Here is a 20,385-nt window from a genome sequence, read left to right as displayed (position 1 = left end):
CCCCAGCACACCCTTCTGATAGGAAAACAAACAGCAATGCGCACACCATGCACACACACATAGTAGTGACACACGTTAACTTCAGTTTTGTTTTAATAAACTGGGACATGATGACAGGTGTCTGTGCTAAAGTACACAACAGTGAGCATACACCACAGTTTCATGTCAGATCAATGGGTTACTTTCAAATCATTCAAAAATAGATCATTCAATTAACATAACTTGACATTATGATAAAAGACAATTGTGATGCATTAGAAGAATATAAATTCAGTCACATGACAAAGTGTCCGTTATTTGCTTTGTGTCGAGTGTGCATGCCCAAAGTGTAAGGTGAGTTAGGACAGTCAGCCAGCAGCCTGACAGGACAGAGGCCAGGGTAACAGCATTGTCATGACAACCAGAAAAGGGAGACTCCTCAGTGTGTCGACCTTTAATTAACATCTCCAGGCCTCCATGCATACAAGCCACTGATGCGCACCTTTGGAACATCTACATTTAACAGTCTAATAAATCAATGTAATATACATCACAAGACATCCATTATTTATTTATGTCAGGTCTAAAGAAACATGATATGAAGAAAATGTATTTCCGAATAACAGAATGTGTTGGCCTACCGTATGTTATCTAGCTATGTTCCATGCCATAGGCTGTAGGCTTGTTCATTTAGCAGACAAGATATGCTTATAAGTCCTGTGCCATTATTTTATATACATTTCATAGTTAGAAGAATAGAACTAAACTTTGCTGAATGAAATAGAAAGGATATTTTTACCTTAGTGCGCATATGAAGTGGCTACGCTGAGCATAATATGTATCATTTGAAACGGGTCCCATTTACTATATTTAAGAGTTATTTGGCAACTTTAGTTGTGAATGATACAAACCTTAGAATGTCTTAGAAATCAAAACATATAATGGGCTAAATGATGCGACTATATGCTATTGAGGAGTTGAAAAAGTCGTAATAAAAGCTCGCCTCAGGCTGCACAGCTGTTCTCTCATCAAGTGATCATATTTTCACGCATCAGACTATTGTTCTTCCTCTGTCAATCATGGTTACCTGCAAGGAAACACGTGCCGTCATCATTGCTTTGCACAAAAAGGGCTTCACAGGCAAGGATATTGCTGCCAGTAAGATTGCACCTAAATCAACCATTTATCGGATCATCAAGAACTTCAAGGAGAGCGGTTCAATTGTTGTGAAGGCGGCTTCAGGGCGCCCAAGAAAGTCCAGCAAGCGCCAGGACCGTCTCCTAAAGTTGATTCAGCTGCAGGATTGGGGCACCACCAGTACAGAGCTTGCTCAGGAATAGCAGCAGGTAGGTGTGAGTGCATCTGCACGCACAGTGAGGTGAAGACTTTTGGAGGATGGCCTGGTGTCAAGAAGGGCAGCAAAGAAGCCACTTCTCTCCAGGAAAAACATCAGGAACAGACTGATATTCTGCAAAAGGTACAGGAATTGGACTGCTGAGGACTGGGGTAAAGTCATTTTCTCTGATGAATCCCCTTTCCGATTGTTTGGGGCATCCGGGAAAAAGCTTGTCCGGAGAAGACAAGGTGAGCGCTACCATCAGTCCTGTGTCATGCCAACAGTAAAGCATCCTGAGACCATTCATGTGTGGGGTTGCTTCTCAGCCAAGGGAGTGGGCTCACTCACAATTTTGCCTAAGAACACAGCCATGAATAAAGAATGGTACCAACACATCCCCCGAGAGCAACTTCTCCCAACCATCCAGGAACAGTTTGGTGATGAACAATGCCTTTTCCAGCATGATGGAGCCCCTTGCCATAAGGTGAAAGTGATAACTAAGTGGCTCTGGGAACAAAATATCGATATTTTGGGTCCATGGCCAGGAAACTCCCCAGACCTTAATCCCATTGAGAACTTGTGGTCAATCCTCAAGAGGCGGGTGGACAAACAAAAACACACAAATTATGACAAACTCAAAGCATTGATTATGCAAGAATGGGCTGCCATCAGTCAGGATGTGGCCCAGAAGTTAATTGACAGCATGCCAGGGCACATTGCAGAGGTCTTGAAAAAGAAGGGTCAAACCTGCAAATATTGACTCTTTGCATCAACGTCATGTAATTGTCAATAAAAGCCTTTGACACTTATGAAATGCTTGTAATTATACTTCAGTATTCCATAGTAACATCTGACAAAAATATCTAAAGACACTGAAGCAGCAAACTTTGTGGAAATTAATATTTGTGTCATTCTCAAAACTTTTGGCCACGATTATATTGTACAAGGCAGAGTCATAATTACATTTATCCCCCCCCCCCCCCCCTCCCAGGGTAAGGCTCATAAGCCTATGCATTAGCTCTAATATGTGTATGGTGTTTTGAACTAATCACCACCTTAGAAATCGCTCTCCGTTGTGTTAGGCTTTGAAACATCCACAATGACCATGTTTTACACTCAGTTTCAACCTGCTGTTGAACTTCTTTCTTCAAATTGATCATCACATTGAGGTGAGTTTTAAAAGCAGGATACTGTTTCGATGATAAGTGTTTCATGTAATTATCTATTTCCTTTGCATTGATGTTAGAGTGGTTAGAGGGACAATAGAGTCCTGTGAGTACCAGGCCATTAAGGGCCTGATGGTCATTAGCAAGTTGGGTACTACCAAAGCATGTCCAGAGTGCATAAAAGGAGATTACCATGACTCAACGGTCACGTGGAGTTTTACTGAGGTCATGACTCATGACTGCCGGTGTGGTGGTAATACAGTCACCGCAACAGCCCTACTCCTTCCCTCTGGTGACACCAGTGATGACCTCAACCTTGTTTTTGATCCCATCAAGAATGCAAAACATAAACACACACACCAGCAATAATGTAAAACACAGACATGCCAGGAGGAACGTCGGTGTTTAAAAGTCTTATGGTTGGAGCAGTTTGATGTCGAGCCACACCCAAACTGTCAACCATCAGTAGAAACACAATGTGCAACAGCTATGAAGGGAAGTGGGTGGTGGTGGGTCGATGGGCTTAGAAAATACAAATTTCTGTGCATTAAAGCCCAACCGATTTATCAGTTGACCGATATTAAAAATATATATAGTTAAAAAAATAAAAATAAAAAAAATTACTAAAAATAAATTGAAAAAACTAAATACATTTAAAAAATAATTCGCCAGATATTAGCCTTTTAAGAATGTATTTGCGTCATCATTTAATCCACCGAAAAGGACCAATATAAGATGCGGGGAAAACGCTCTGAAAAAAATGTGTTCAATGAATTTGACATTTTTTGGGGCATTTCATTATTTGTCTGAAGAGGGCGCTCTTTACATGGCTATTAGCCTATTTTGCCTTGGCGCTATAGCAAGACTGGACACGATCACCCAACGCAACTACACCAGTCGGAGAGGAAAGAACTACTATGAACTAAAGTGTTACTGCTTCTACGGGGAGTGTTGAGTAGATAAAAGCTTGCCAGCTCAAACAATGGATGCTATGCCCAAATGTAAAGCAAGTGGCATTCAACTCTGTGGTTACGGTAACGTTACAGCCTATTAGTGAAGCCCGCGAAATCTGGTGTGTTAAATTTGCTCTTTGCGAAGTCTATTCCTCAACCTCTGTCATTCAAATGTTTTCAGAGACATAAAAAAAAATAGCAGGTTAAAAAGTAGCGCTTTGTAGCTACGTTTTTATTCATTTATTTAACCTTAATTTAACTATGCAAGTCAGTTAAGAACAAATTCTTATTTTACAATGACAGCCTACCCCGGCCAAACCCTAACGACACTGAGCCAATTGTGCGCCGCCCTATGGGACTCCCAATCACGGCCAGTTGTGATACAGCCCGGGATCAAACCAGGGTCTGTAGTGATGCCTCTAGCACTGAGATGCAGTGCCTTAGACTGCTGCACCACTCGGGAGCCCAATAATTTTGATGTATGGCTTGTCACTAGTCAGTGACTGGTCCAAATTCACATTTTGCCACCCTCATTTCCATCACGAGTGCTAGCTAGCTAACCTTAACCTAACCCAAACCTTAACCCTCACCATTTAAAATGTAAACGGGGTAGGGACGTCCCAAGGATTCCGGATAGTAAGAACCATTCACTTTCAAGTGACAACTATCAGAATTCAGTGGCTACAGTCCTACAATTGATGAAAATATAGCTAAATACCAATACATTTTTTAAATGTTTTATTCCAGCTACAAAAATAACAAATAATCAGCAAATATTGGTTATTGGTGAATATTTCCACTCCAAAATCGGATCCAAAAATCCCATATCGGTCAGACTAAGGATGGTGGATGAACTACCTTGACATATGCACACAGTGCTAATGAAATGAGTTCATTTTGGTTCCTTCCTGACCCCTTCCAATAGCTATATGTCCAGTGACTACATAATTGAAGAGATAGAGACAGACAGAAGCATTGGGATTGCTCCACCAGAAGCATTGAGCTTCCTTCCGCCATGTTGCTCTTCTACAATCCTTTCAGATCTGTGCATAGGGTCTGTAGTGATGCCTCTAGCACTGAGATGCAGTGCCTTAGACCGCTGCGCCACTCGGGAGCCCAAATGCAACAATGCACATGCAACAATGTTGATTTTCACTTTGCTTCTTAATATAAATCCACTAGCGTTCTATAACTACACTATTAGTTTGTGTTTCTTACATCTGCAAACAGCTAGTTGGTATTTTATTAGCAAGTTGGGCCTAAATCTTGTTAGCCGCTAATGCGGCCTCGTTTCCTACCCTCTCACAATAACTCCTCCCTGACATTTTTAATTTGTTGTCATGTCAAACACTGTATTCAAAGTGCCCACTATCATATTCTAACTAAAAAATTTGAATAATCATTCTATTTCCATGATTCCAACAATTCACCCAAGTGTTTTGCTCTAAATCGCAAGTCAAATCGCAATTGCAACATTTGGTTAAAAATAAGGCCTAGATTGTTTGCCCATTGAAGTTGAATAGAACAGTATACAACAGAATGGATAAAGCAAATTTAGAACATTTCTTATTCAAAAACCCAAAATACCGTCAAATAACTTTTTTGCATACCGTGATACTTAACTGAAAAACACATGTAATTTTAGAGAGAAAAAACATCTGATTTTATAAGGCTCCCCTTAGAGTTGTTTATTAACCATTATTTTACCAGGTATATTGGCAGAAACCTTGTGTAAAAGAGAAAGTAGTGCACGAAGGACCTGGGAAAGAGTTGCAGGAGAAGAGAATGTGCCTATTTGAAAGCTAGGGAAAAAATGAGTAGCTCACGACATGTTATTTTTTTTTTTTTTAAATAGCTCTCATGCTAGAAAAGGTTGGAGAACACTGCCCTAGCAACTCCAGACTCCACAGACACAGCGTGCTTCAGAGCCTGTACTGTTCTTCCTTCAGCAGAATGTGCCAAAACTTTGTTCATTTGCACGTGTCTGATTCACATTCGCTTGTAAATGTCTAAACTCATCCAAAATAAAATTCGGAAGCTTCTATCTATATATGTAGAATTTTATGAGCTGAATTGCCTGTCTTTGCAATTTCTTTATTAATACTGTATATGCCAGGTTGATTGTCTGAAAATCTGGATACTGCCCAACTCTAGTCTCCAACTGTTTGAACAACATGCCAGCCTGTCCACACGTTGAAATCAAGTGGACTAGCTTATTTCTCAGAATGAGAACGAGTTGCCAATTCCTTATATAAATTGTGGTTTATGGTTATTGCACATTTATAAAGCAAAGAGTTGCAACATTAAGCTCACCAGTCAACCTGTGTATTGAACATTCATATTGCAATGTACAGCCTAACCTATGGATTCTGTGTACACATTATAAGACACTAATATTTGTGTAAACTATTCGCAGTTGTGTTCTGTGAGTGTCACGGAGTAGGCTGATACCCCATTTCATGGGTGCACAATCCATAGGTTAGGCTATACAGTAAGGGATGTGACAAATTGACAATTTTGCTTAACGTTTAAACTGCATTTTTTTTTTTCATTGGTTTTTCCCGTTAAAAGAAATTACAGCAGATTAAAAACTGTTCGTGAATTGCAGTTTATTTATTGTTTAGGCTAATTGTTCAAAGCTCCCTTTTATGTAATTTGACAACTAAAATGCTTGATTACATTTCAAAGCATGAATGTCTCGTATGCTGTGTGATGGCATGAACGAATGCATGACTGCTTGATTGATACAGTAGCCTATATATTGAAATAGAAGCCTAAATAAGTTACGATATTAAAACTAAACAGGATGTGCTCTTAGGCCTACAGCTCGATGGTGGTTATACAAGGATACTATACAAAGCCTCCTAATGATAACGACATCACTTATTATAAAGATAATCATAATAATAACAAGATAATAACAAGATCAAGACAAAGGAGGGAATAGGAGCGAGAGCTGCGCGCATATTAGGCTGTGTGAGACAAACAGGTGCTGTTAGATTACAATAATATTTTACTGCCTTGCCTGTTTGGAACAGTGTAAACGACATTAAATGAATGATAAGTAATAACTGTCTGTTCTAACGAAAAACAATTGTAAAGCCTTTATTACAGCATAGCAAAGATTAAAAACAGCCAAATCTGTGAAATTGCTTTATCTGACATTTTGCCGTTGCATGAGGCTTGGTGCTCACGGAATCAGTAGGCTACTAATAAACCAATTAGGCACATTTGGGCAGACTTGATACAACATTTTGAATAGAAACGCAATGGTTCATTGGATCAGTCTAAAACTTTGCACATACACTGCTGCCATCTAATGGTCAAAATCTAAATTGCGCCTAAACTGTACAATACAGTGTGGCCTTTCTCTTGCATTTCAAAGATAGAACAAAAAAAACGCATGTTTCTTCTTTGTATTATCTTTTAGCAGATTTAATGTTTTATATTCTCCTACATTAATTTCACATTTCCATTTCCTTTCAAATGGTATGAAGAATATGCATATCCTTGCTTCAGGTCTTGAGCTACAGGCAGTTAGATTTGGGCATGTCATTTTAGGCGAAAATTGAAAAAAAGGGTCCGATCCTTAAGAGGTTTTAAACAAACACTCAAACAGGCAACAGAAGCAAGATCTGTTTTGTTTCTGTAGACATATGGATGATTTATAAAGCCAGGCACATGTAACAGTTAGGCTATGGATTATAGATCTAATGAAGTTGAGGTTTGACAATTTGGCTAAGGGACTAGGATTACTAGAGAACGTTGGTTATGTAATTATTACCCCAGAATGTCCGTTATTCCAGAGGACGATTCAGACGGGAGTACTTTTTATTTTTTTTAACTGCCCCGTCATACTTCATTTTTTTACAATAAATGAACAGTTATGACGGAAGCCTGGATGTTGAAATATCTCCACGCCTAGAAAAAAACAAGTCCAGGCGATAACAGGGCTACACTGATAACTCGAGCTTGGCTTAGAGGTCGTCAATCGGCATGGCCGATTATTTAGGGCCGACTTAAAGTTTTCATAATCGTTAATCGCCTTTTTGGATGCCGATTATAGCCGATTACATTGCAATCCACGAGGAAACTGCGTGGCAGGCTGACCACCTGTTATGCGAGTGCAGCGTCAAAAGGACCTTGTGGCTGCAAGGAGCCAAGATAAGTTTAATGCTAGCTTGCGATTTATCTTATAAAAAACAATCAATCTTCACATAGTCACCTAGCAATATTATTTTTTTATATATTTTTTTACCTTTAATATCATCAACCATGTGTAGTTAACTAGCTTTTCATGCGTTCCATATAATCAACGCGGTGCCTGTTAATTTATCATCGAATCACATCCTACTTCAACTTTGCCAAACGGATGATGATTTAACAAAAGCGCATTGCCGGAAAAAGCACAATCTTTGCACAAATGTACCTAACCATAAACATTAATGCCTTCATTAAAATCAATACACAGAAGTATATATTTTTTCAACCTGCATATTTAGTTAAAAGAAATTCATGTTAGCAGGCAATATTAACTAGGGTAATTGTGTCACTTCTCTTGCGTTCAGTGCAAGCAGAGTCAGGGAATATGCTACAGTTTGGGCCGCCTGGCTCGTTGTGAACTGTGAACTAATTTGCCAGAATTTTACATAATTATGACATAACATTGAAGGTTGTGCAATGTAACAGCAATATTTAGACTTAGGGTTGCCACCCGTTCTATAAAATACGGAACGTTTCCGTATTTCCCGGAAAGAATAAATGTTTTGTTTTCGAAATTATAGTTTCCAGATTTGACCATATTAATGACCAAAGGCTCGTATTTCTGTGTTTATTATATTATAATTAAGTATTTGATATTTGATAAAGCAGTCTGACTGAGCGGTGGTAGGCAGCAGCAGGCTCGTAAGCATTCATTCAAACAGCACTTTACTGCGTTTGCCAGCAGCTCTTAGCAATTGCTTGATGCGCAGCTCTGTTTATGACTTCAAGCCTATCAACTCCCGAGATTAGGCTGGAAATACTAAAGTGCCTATAAGAACATCCTATAGTCAAAGGTATATGAAATACAAATGGTATAGAGAGAAATAGTCCTATAATTCCGATAATAACTACAACCTAAAACGTCTTATATTGAAGAAGACATCCGCCGCATTGTTCTCAATCCCAATATGCTGGTTAATTTTGCTATTATGCACATTGCAACATAGGGAAAGGCGCCAATTCTACGGCGCACCGAAGATTGTTTCAGAACCATGGACAGCAACCATATCCAACGCGGGAGAAAGCGCATTTGTTATAAAATAATATTTGATTTATTAGTGTTGCACAATTATTTTCCCGTAATATAACCATATACAATTTCAGTATCACATGTCTTAGAGTGATGGACTGTGCCATCCCCGTGGCCTACGCAATGGATTAGTCCACTGAGACTGTCACGAAACAGACAGGTGTCTTGTACACCATGAAAAATAAATAAATACGGCTGCTCAACTAAAGAAATCTCGGCCGACCAACAGCCTATCGACCAAACAATCGACCAGTTGACTAAATGGAGTCAGCCCTACACATTATCTAGTCCAATTGTGGCACGTTTTCCATTAGCATCAGTTTCAATGGGGACCCTTATTTTGAAGGCGAACCATCAGTTCACTATTGTTGCTAATGTTGTTCACAACACACTGGTAATTTAATCAATGGCATTCCACCAAAATATATTTAAGCAATAAGGCCCTAGATGGCAAAAGGCTGTTCTTATGCACGAAGCAACTCGTAATGCCTGGACACAGCCCATAGCCGTGGTATATCGACCATATATCACAAACCCCGAGGTGTCTTATTGCTATTATAAACTGGTTACCAACATAATTAGTGCCGTAAAAATAAATGGTTTGGCATACCCATGGTATATGGTCTGATATTGACATACCCATGGTATATGGTCTGATATACCACGGCTGTCAGCCAATCAGCATTCAGGGCTCAACCCTCCCAGTTTATAATGGTGGTTCGAGCCTTGAATGCTGATTGGCTGACAGTTGTGGTATATCACGGGTATGACAAAACATGTATTTTTACTGCTCTAATTAAGTTGGTATCCAGTTTATAATATCAATACGGGACCTTGGAGGGGTAAATGGCCAATATACTCACCGTTGCCTCGTGCTTAAGAAAAGCCCTTAGCCGTGGTTTATTGGCCATATACCACACCACCTCAGGGGTACTATTGATTCAATAACTAACCCTTCTTACCAGTTCTGTCTGTGATTCCACTATCATATTGCCGTGATGCCGGGCGGGTCCTTCGGCTATGGCCGACAACATATGGCTGGCGTCGACAGAATATACTACCATGTATTAAAATGTGCCATTGATTTATAAAGATTTAATAGCTGCACATTTTGCTGTTGAATGGGTGGTTGTGTGACCTCACGCTGTCAATGTCAGCGCAAGAAAGCTTGTTGACTTAGCCAGAGATGCTACAATGAGTCAGGGGTTAATAACACTGATACCTAAGCCTAAAAAAATAAGTGCTGCTCATCGATAACTGGCGTCCAACTTGTCTTCTTAATAATGACTATAAGATATTAGCCTTGCTACTTGCAAAAATAATTAAAGAAGTCCTGGATGCAATCATTGATGAAAAAAAATAAAAATAAAAAGACAGCCAGAGATGGTTTATGGCTCAGCGAATGTAGCTAGTTAACTAGCCTCCTCCAATAATAAGGTTTTGGCTCAATAAGATATGCAAGCTTGTTTTCAAACGGGGATGAGATGACGGTGCCCTGACAGTTATGTTGTCGATGCAAGTAGCTACGATGCAAGTAGCTTGCTAGTTAGCAGGGGGATGGTGAGGCTAGCTGTGAGTGACGAAATGCTAGCTAGTAGACCCTACACAAGTTACTTTAAAAGCAGAAAGTGCAAGTTAGTAAAGCCGTTTTTATTCAAACCCACCATGTGCAAAATAACTGTTCTAAATAGCACGCTTACCTCTACTGTGCGGTGAGCTTGGGTAGCTTTCTAGAACTGGATCGAAAACGGAGCCAACCTCCCGGAATGAAATAGCTGTCGCGCTTTTTCAACCATCGTCTCGTCAGCAACACTAAGACAGATCACGGAATTTCGAAAATGTTAAAAAATAAAAGTTTCCCACGTAATAGTAGAAGTATCATTACCTGTATTTATTCATGATATGGAAAATTGTGTAAACATTAACAATGATTCATATTTGTTCATATTTAATTGACATTTACATTAAATGTGGGTTTTAAAACATGTTCCAAGGTAAAATATATGCCCCCAATACAATACACTATATGAAAACACTGGATATACCAAACATTATGAACACCTTCATAATATTGAGTTGCTCTATGCTTCAAACAGCTGTCTCAAGTTGGTTGGATGTCCTTGGGGTGATGGACCATTGAAATCAAATTTTATTTGATTCACCACGGACTAGCAGAATCCTTTTTCTTCTTTCACGACTCTGACGAGCCCATCGTGGAGGATATACGGCTCCCTTGGGAACAGGCCCTGACCCCAGTGATTTGCGTGAAGAGCAGGCAGAGAAAGAGAGGCCGACAGGCAGGCTGCCTTCTGAGGAGTAGGAGGCGATCGAATAAACCCCATCTCCCCTCAATTCTGCTCGCAAACATGCAATCTTTGGACAATAAAATGGCCAAGTTATTGGGAAGATTAAACTCCCAACGGGGCATTAAAAACTGTAACATCTTATGCTTCACGGAGTTGTGGCTGAACGACGACAATATCAACATACAGCTGGCTGGTTATACGATGTACCGTCAGGATAGAACAGCGGCGTCTGGTAAGACAAGGGGCGGCGGTCTACGTATTTTTGTAAACAGCAGCTGGTGAACGATATCTAAGGAAGTCTCGAGCTATTGCTCGCCTGAGGTAGAGTTTCTCATGATGAGCTGCAGACCACATTACCTACCAAGAGAGTTTTCATCTATATTCGTTGTAGATGTTTATATACCACCACAGTCAGAGGCTGGCACTAAGATAACATTGAATGAGCTGTATTCCCCCATAAGCAAACAAGAAAACACTCACCCAGAGGCGGTGCTCCTAGTAGCCGGGGACTTTAATGCAGGGAAACTTAAATCAGTTTTACCTAATTTCTATCAACATGTTAAATGTGCAACCAGAGGGTAAAGAACTCTGGACCACCTTTACTCCACACACAGAGATGCATACAAAGCTCTCCCTCACCCTCCATTTGGCAAATCTGACCATAATTCTATCAACCTGATTCTTACAAGTACAAATTAAATCAGGAAGCACCAGTGACTAGATCAATAAAAAAGTGGTCAGATGAAGCAGATGCTAAGCTACAGGACTGTTTTGCTAGCACACACTGGAATATGTTCCGGGATTCTTCCAATGGCATTGAGGAGTTCACCACATCTGTCATTGACTTCATCAATAAGTGCATCGATGACGTCGTCCAAACAGTGACTGTACGTACATACCCCAACCAGATACCATGGATTACAGGCAGCATCCGCACTGAGCTAAAGGCTAGAGCTGCCGCTTTCAAGGAGCGGGACTCGAACCCGGAAGCTTACAAGAAATCCTGCTATGCCATCCGACGAACAATCAAACAGGCAAAATGTCAATACAGGACTAAGATCGAGTCGTACTACACTGGCTCTGATGCTCAACAGGTGTGGCAGGGCCTACAAACCATTACAGACTACAAAGGGAAGCACAGCCGAGAGCTGCCCAGTGACACGAGCCTACCGGATGAGCTAAACTACTTCTATGCTCGCTTCGAGGCAAATAACACTGAAACATGCATGAGAGCATCAGCTGTACTGGAAGACTCTGTGATCACGCTCTCCGCAGCCGATGTGAGTAAGACCTTGAGACAGGTCAACATTCACAAGGGCCAGACGGATTACTAGGATGTGTACTGCGTGCATGCTCTGACCAACTAGCAAGTGTCTTCACTGACATTTTTAACCTCTCCCTGTCCGAGTCTGTAATATCAACATGTTTTAAGCAGACCACCATAATGCCTGTGCCCAAAAACACTAAGGTAACCTGCCTAAATGACTACCGACCCGTAGTACTCACGTCTGTAGCCATGAAGTGTTTTGAAAGGCTGGTCATGGCTCACATCAACACCATCATCCCAGAAACCCTAGACCCACTCCAATTTGCATACCGCCCCAACAGATCCACAGATGATGCAGTCTATTGCACTTCACACTGCCCTTTCCCACCTGGACAAAAGGAACACCTATGTGAGAATGCTATTCATTGACTACAGCTCAGCGTTCAACACCATAGTGCCCTCAAAGCTCATCAATAAGCTCAGGACCCTGGGACTAAACACCTCCCTCTGCAACTGGATCCTGGACTTCCTGATGGGCCGCCCCCAGGTGGTAAGGGTAGGTAACAACACATCCACCACGCTGATCCTCAACACAGGGACCCCTCAGGGGTGCATGCTCAGTCCCCTCCTGTACTCCCTGTTCACTCATGACTGCACGGCCAGGCACGACTCCAACACCATCATTACATTTGCAGATGACACAACAGTGGTAGGCCTGATCACCGACAACAACGAGACAGCCTATAGGGAGGAGGTCAGAGACTTGGCCGTGTGGTGCCAGGACAACAACCTCTCCTTCAACGTGATCAAGACAAAGGAGATGATTGTGGACTACAGGAAAAAGAGGACTGAGCACGCCCCCATTCTCATCGACGGGGCTGCAGTGGAGCAGGTTGAGAGCTTCAAGTTCCTTGGTGTCTACATCACCAACAAATTAACATGGTCCAAGCACACCATGACAGTCGTGAAAAGGGCACGACAAAACCTATTCCCCCTCAGGAGACAAAAGATTTGTCATGGGTCCTCAGATCCTCAAAAGGTTCTACAGCTGCACCATCGCGCGCATCCTGACTGGTTGCATCACTGCCTGGTATGGCAACTGCTCGGCCTCCGACCGCAAGGCACTACAGAGAGGGGCCAAGCTTGTGGGGCCAGGCTTCCTGCCATCCAGGACTTCTAAACCAGGCGGTGGTTCACTGGAAGGCCTTAGAAATTGTCAAAGACTCCAGTCTCCCTAGTTCTCTCTGCTAGCGCACAGCAAGCGGTACCGGAGCGCCAAGTCTAGGTCCAAGAGGCTTCTAAACAGCTTCTACCCCCAAGCCATAAGACTCCTGAACATCTACTCCTGAACAAATGACTACCCAGACTATTCATATTGACCCCCCTCCACACCACTGCCACTCTCTGTTGTAATCTATGCATAGTCACTTTAATTAACTCTACCTACATGTACATAAACTCATCAAAAAAAGAAACATCCCTTTTTCAGTACCCTGTCTTTCAAAGATAATTCGTAAAAATCCAAATAACTTCACAGATCTTCATTGTATAGGGTTTAAAAACTATTTCCAATGCATGTTCAAAGAACCATAAACAATTAATGAACATGAACCTGTGGAAGGCTCGTTAGACACTAACAGCTTACAGACGGTAGGCAATTAAGGTCACAGTTATGAAAACTTAGGACACTAAAGAGGCCTTTCTACTGACTCTGAAAAATACCAAAAGAAAGATGCCCAGTGTCCCTGCTCATCTGCCTGAAGTGCCTTAGGCATGCTGCAAGGAGGCATGAGGACTGCAGATGTGGCCAGGGCAATAAAATGCAATGTCCGTACTGTGATGTCCGTACTGCCGAAGACAGCGCTACAGGGAGACAGGACGGACAGCTGATTGTCCTCGCAGTGGCAGACCACGTGTAACAACACCTGCACAGGATTGGTACATCCGAACATCACACCTGCGGGACAGGTACAGGATGGCAACAACAACCGCCCGGGTTACACCAGGAATGCACAATCCCTCCATCAGTGCTCACACTGTCCGCAATAGGCTGAGAGAGGCTGGACTGAGGGCTTGTAGGCAGGTCCTCACCAGACATCACTGGCAACAACGTCTCCTATGGGCACAAACCCACCATCGCTGGACCAGACAGGACTGGCAAAAAGTGCTCTTCACTGACGAGTTACGGTTTTGACTCACCAGGGACGATGGTCGGATTCGTGTTTATCGTAGAAGGAATGAGCGTTACACTGAGGCCTGTACTCTGGAGCGGGATCGATTTGGAGGTTGACTCTGCACATTGACTCTGTACCGGCACGCCCCTGTATATATATATATATATATATATATACACTGCTCAAAAAATAAAGGGAACACTAAAATAACACATCCTAGATCTGAATGAATGAAATATTCTTATTAAATACTTTTTTCTTTACATAGTTGAATGTGCTGACAACAAAATCACACAAAAATTATCAATGGAAATCAAATTTATCAACCCATGGAGGTCTGGATTTGGAGTCACACTCAAAATTAAAGTGGAAAACCACACTACAGGCTGATCCAACTTTGATGTAATGTCCTTAAAACAAGTCAGTAGTGTGTGTGGCCTCCACGTGCCTGTATGACCTCCCTACAACGCCTGGGCATGCTCCTGATGAGGTGGCGGATGGTCTCCTGAGGGATCTCCTCCCAGACCTGGACTAAAGCATCCGCTTTGTGCAACGTGGCGTTGGTGGATGGAGAGAGACATGATGTCCCAGATGTGCTCAATTGGATTCAGGTCTGGGGAACGGGCGGGCCAGTCCATAGCATCAATGCCTTCCTCTTGCAGGAACTGCTGACACACTCCAGCCACATGAGGTCTAGCATTGTCTTGCATTAGGAGGAACCCAGGGCCAACCGCACCAGCATATGGTCTCACAAGGGGTCTGAGGATCTCATCTCGGTACCTAATGGCAGTCAGGCTACCTCTAGCGAGCACATGGAGGGCTGTGCGGCCCCCCAAAGAAATGCCACCCCACACCATGACTGACCCACCGCCAAACCGGTCATGCTGGAGGATGTTGCAGGCAGCAGAACGTTCTCCACGGCGTCTCCAGACTCTGTCACATCTGTCACATGTGCTCAGTGTGAACCTGCTTTCATCTGTGAAGAGCACAGGGCGCCAGTGGCGAATTTGCCAATCTTGGTGTTCTCTGGCAAATGCCAAACGTCCTGCACGGTGTTGGGCTGTAAGCACAACCCCCACCTGTGGACGTCGGGCCCTCATACCACCCTCATGGAGTCTGTTTCTGACCGTTTGAGCAGACACATGCACATTTGTGGCCTGCTGGAGGTCATTTTGCAGGGCTCTGGCAGTGCTCCTCCTGCTCCTCCTTGCACAAAGGTGGAGGTAGCGGTCCTGCTGCTGGGTTGTTGCCCTCCTACGGCCTCCTCCACGTCTCCTGATGTACTGGCCTGTCTCCTGGTAGCGCCTCCATGCTCTGGACACTACGCTGACAGACACAGCAAACCTTCTTGCCACAGCTCGCATTGATGTGCCATCCTGGATGAGCTGCACTACCTGAGCCACTTGTGTGGGTTGTAGACTCCGTCTCATACTACCACTAGAGTGAAAGCACCGCCAGCATTCAAAAGTGACCAAAACATCAGCCAGGAAGCATAGGAACTGAGAAGTGGTCTGTGGTCACCACCTGCAGAACCACTCCTTTATTGGGGGTGTCTTGCTAATTGCCTATAATTTCCACCTGTTGTCTATTCCATTTGCACAACAGCATGTGAAATTTATTGTCAATCAGTGTTGCTTCCTAAGTGGACAGTTTGATTTCACAGAAGTGTGATTGACTTGGAGTTACATTGTGTTGTTTAAGTGTTCCCTTTATTTTTTTGAGCAGTGTATATATCTTTTTTCTGCTCCTCTTTAAGTACTTGTTACTTTTATCTCTTATTCTTATCTGTAATTTTGAAACTGCACTGTCGATTAGTGGCTCGTAAGTAAGAATTTCACTAAGGTCTACACCTGTTGTATTCGGCGCATGTGACTAATAAAATTTGATTTGATTTGATTTAGACATGCACTGAATACAACAAATGTAGACTTTACCGTGTACTGGGCCGCATGCACTACCCTCTGTAGCACTTTGCGGTCGGATGCCAAGCAGTTGCCATACCTTGCCATATTCTTGATACACACAGGAAACTGTTGAGTGTGAAAAACCCAGCAGCATTGGAGTTCTTGACACAAACCGGTGCCATACCCTGTTCAAAGGCTCTTAAATATTTTGTCTTGCCCTTTCACCTTCTGAATGGCACACAAACTATGTCTCAATTGTCTCCTCCCCTTCATCTATACTGATTGAAGTGGATGTAACAAGTGACATCAATAAGGGATCATAGCTTTCACCTAGATTCACCTGGTTAGTCTGTATTTAAAGTTTCCATTTTTTATGTTACATGCACATTTACAGTGAAATGCCTTTCTTGCAAACTCAAAGCCCAACAATGCAATAATCTATAACAATGTATTACTAGGAAAAAAATGAGAAATAAGAATAAGAAATATGAAATACACAATAAAGTATTTACAGTAAGTAAGCATACTATATACAGCAAATATTGAAAAAGTCCGTTCCAATACCATATCTACATGTGCAAGGATACTGGAGTGATGAAGGTAGATATGTATAGGGGTAAGGTGACTAGGCAACAGGATATAAGATAAACAGAGTAGCAGCAGCTTGCATGTGCGTGGGTGTGTGGGTGTGTAGAGTCAGTGTAAATGTGTGTGCATATTATGTGTGAGTGAGCAATTTATGGAGTGAGTGTGTGTTGGAGTGACAGTGTGTGTGTGAGTGTGCATAGAGACAGTGCAAATACTGAAATAAAAGGTCAATAAAGGTACAAGGTCAACTCAGTCCGTGTAGCAATGTCATGGAAAGAGCAGGTGTTCTTAATGTTTTGTATACTCAGTGTACATATTGGTTTACAGAGAGAAAACTATTCCAGGTGTCGAAGTAAAAGTTGGGGTTGGGATTACTCACTACGGTCTGTAGAATCTATATATGGTGTTATTTCATTATAGCCTATATAGTAATGATTTAACAACAATATAATGGAATAAAATAGAATCAATTAGGGAAGGGAGTTGGTCACAGAGGTCTGGTGTTGGTGGAGGGACTTGTAAAGGGTGGACCTAGTGCTATGGTGGGAGTTGTCTGTGGTGATAGAGTTAACTGTGGTGTTGACCTACTAATAAATGCATAGAACACAATAATTTGACACAACCGCTGATAAATGAAAAATAATGCTGCTGAACAACCAAATCTGAAGCATAAATTGGATGGGAGTGGCGGGAATAATGGGGATAATCATGCTATTTTAATGACAATACATTCCGTTATGCAGCATAATGAACATTTTTATTTCCAATTTTGGGAGGAAGTTGACAAAACTTTGTAATGGCCAATTGGAAAACCCATTGTCACTAAACGTAGTGTCCAAAATCTTATGAATATGAGGGACAAGAATAGAGATAACATTATTGTTAATCAGCTTGAGGAACAGGTTGAGTTGACCAGCCCCCAACCCATATGCAATGGGATGGGAGATGAGGATGACACCACAAACTTAAATCAGTGCAACACAGTCAATAAACAAATGTAAACAAATTCACCAATCAAAGACAGAGTGGGTAGGGGAAATGCAGTGAAACGTAAATGGTGAGGAATGGGTCACACAGCCCAAGAAACCCGAAACACTCTTTCCTTTCTGTAAATGACCAAATAACATTGAACAAGCAATGCTAGCATGTGATATCTGTGCAAAATGGTATCACTTTCATTGTGTTGGCCTATCTCCAGATAGTCAAACGGATGTAGAATATGCTACGTTTCTATGCAACGCAGAATTATGTTGAGTTCAAGTACAGCCATTGCAAAACTGATTTAGTCTTAAAAGAGGACTTTGACACATTGATACAGTACATTCTACTGCTAGTGACAACATGGTTAAATGAAACAAAATGGTACAAACAGAGAATGTAAATGAGGCTCAGGTACAAAACCTATTGCCTGTGGAGTGTTTAAATGAGGGAATGTCAACTGCTCAGAGAAGACCTTCAGACTGCCAACTTAATTTGATAAACGTACAAACCTTTGAGGATAAAGAACCTGTTTCTGATATTCATCCTGATGTAGCCAAAAGTTCATATGATGGAGTGTCGATGGTGCAGCCCAATCAAATCTCAGACACCCAAGATATTGGGAATTAATACTACCACTTAGAGACAGAAAGTTGTGTGTAGAGGTTTATCAGATGAGGAATTCGTAATCTCTATGAAAACTGAATCAGATGAACAGCATGTAACTGGAGAGGTTGACATCAAAATTCGCAATTCGCATACACTGAAGTGTGTTTAGTCAGATGAGGCAATTAGGGTGTTTACGTTGTCTCATGACGAATGGGAGAGGGTCCATTCAGAAAGAAGTGGTAGATATTTAAAAAACGTTCTCATGGGTCGGCCTATTTGCACCTCCGAGAAGAGGGGTCCTGAAAAGTTGGATCCACAGCCTCTGCCTTTTAGAAAACAGGTAGCAGTTGTGGTGTTTATGTGTGCTTGTTCTCTGATGCAGTCTTTTTATTTTTAGTGTACCGTTATTTAACCAGGTAGGCTAGTTGAGAACAAGTTCTCATTTACAACTGCGACCTGGCCAAGATAAAGCAAAGCAGTGCGACACAAACAACAACACAGAGTTACACATGGAATAAACAAACATACAGTCAATAATACAATATAAGAAAAAAGTAAATATACAATGTGTGCAAATGAGGTAGGATAAGGGAGGTAAAGGCCATAGTGGTGAAATAATTACAAATATAGCAATTAAACACTGGAGTGATAGATGTGCAGAAGATGAGTGTGCAAGTAGAGATACTGGGGTGCAATAACAGTATGGGGATGAGGTAGTTGGATGGGCTATTTACAGATGATCTATGTACAGGTGCAGTGATCTGTGAGCTGCTCTGACAGCTGGTGCTTAAAGCTAGTGAGGGAGATATGAGTCTCCAGCTTTAGTGATTTTTGCAGTTCGTTCCAGTCATTGGCAGCAGAGAACTGGAAGGAAAGGCGGCCGAAGGAGGAATTGGCTTTGGGGGTGACCAGTGAAATAGACCTGCTGGAGCGCGTGCTACGGGTGGGTGCTGCTATGGTGACCAGTGCGCTGAGATAAATAAAATAAAATAAAATGTATTTATATAGCCCTTCTTACATCAGCTGATATCTCAAAGTGCTGTACAGAAACCCAGCCTAAAACCCCAAACAGCAAGCAATGCAGATGTAGAAGCACGGTGGCTAGCAAAAACTCCCTAGAAAGGCCAAAACCTAGGAAGAAACCTAGAGAGGAAACAGGCTATGAGGGGTGGCCATAAAGCGGGGCTTTACCTAGCAAAGACTTACAGATGACCTGGTGGGTTTGGCGTCGAATATGAAGCGAGGGCCAACCAACGAGAGCATACAGGTCGCAGTGGTGGGTAGTATATGGGGTTTTGGTGACAAAACGGGTGGCACTGTGATAGACTGCATCCAATTTGCTGAGTAGAGTGTTGGAGGCTATTTTGTAAATGACATCGCCAAAGTCAAGGATCGGCAGGATAGTCAGTTTTACGAGGGTATGTTTGGCAGCATGAGTGAAGGATGCTTTGTTGCGAAATAGGAAGCCGATTCTAGATTTAATTTCGGATTGGAGATGCTTAATGTGAGTCTGGAATGAGAGTTTACAGTCTAACCAGACACCTAGGTATTTGTAGTTGTCCACATATTCTAAGTCAGAACCGTCCAGAGTAGTGATGCTGGACGGGCGGGCAGGTGCGGGCAGCGATCGGTTGAAGAGCATGCATTTAGTTTTACTTGCATTTAAGAGCAGTTGGACGCCACGGAAGGAGAGTTGTATGGCATTGAAGCTCGCCTGGAGGTTAGTTAACACAGTGTCCAAAGAAGGGCCAAAAGTATACAGAATGGTGTCGTCTGCGTAGAGGTGGATCAGAGAATCACCAGCAGCAAGAGCGACATCATTGATGTATACA

The 20,385-nt window shown here is 42.1% G+C and overlaps 1 protein-coding gene across 1 annotated transcript in view; it reads right to left on the bottom strand.

Moving 5' to 3' along the window:
• The window catches only part of LOC120020896 (spectrin alpha chain, non-erythrocytic 1-like), a 64,610-nt gene extending 54,085 nt beyond the window's left edge, over nucleotides 1-10,525 (bottom strand). The window contains exon 1 of the mRNA XM_038964520.1: nucleotides 10,428-10,525. The gene's annotated coding sequence lies outside the window, so the exon portion shown is untranslated. The remainder of the gene's footprint in view (nucleotides 1-10,427) is intronic.
• Nucleotides 10,526-20,385: the final 9,860 nt, after the last annotated feature.

Source organism: Salvelinus namaycush, chromosome 26 (genome assembly GCF_016432855.1).
Source record: "Salvelinus namaycush isolate Seneca chromosome 26, SaNama_1.0, whole genome shotgun sequence".
NCBI lineage: Eukaryota > Metazoa > Chordata > Actinopteri > Salmoniformes > Salmonidae > Salvelinus > Salvelinus namaycush.
Note: the sequence above shows the minus strand (reverse complement) of the source record. Positions and strands in the feature narration are given on the sequence as shown.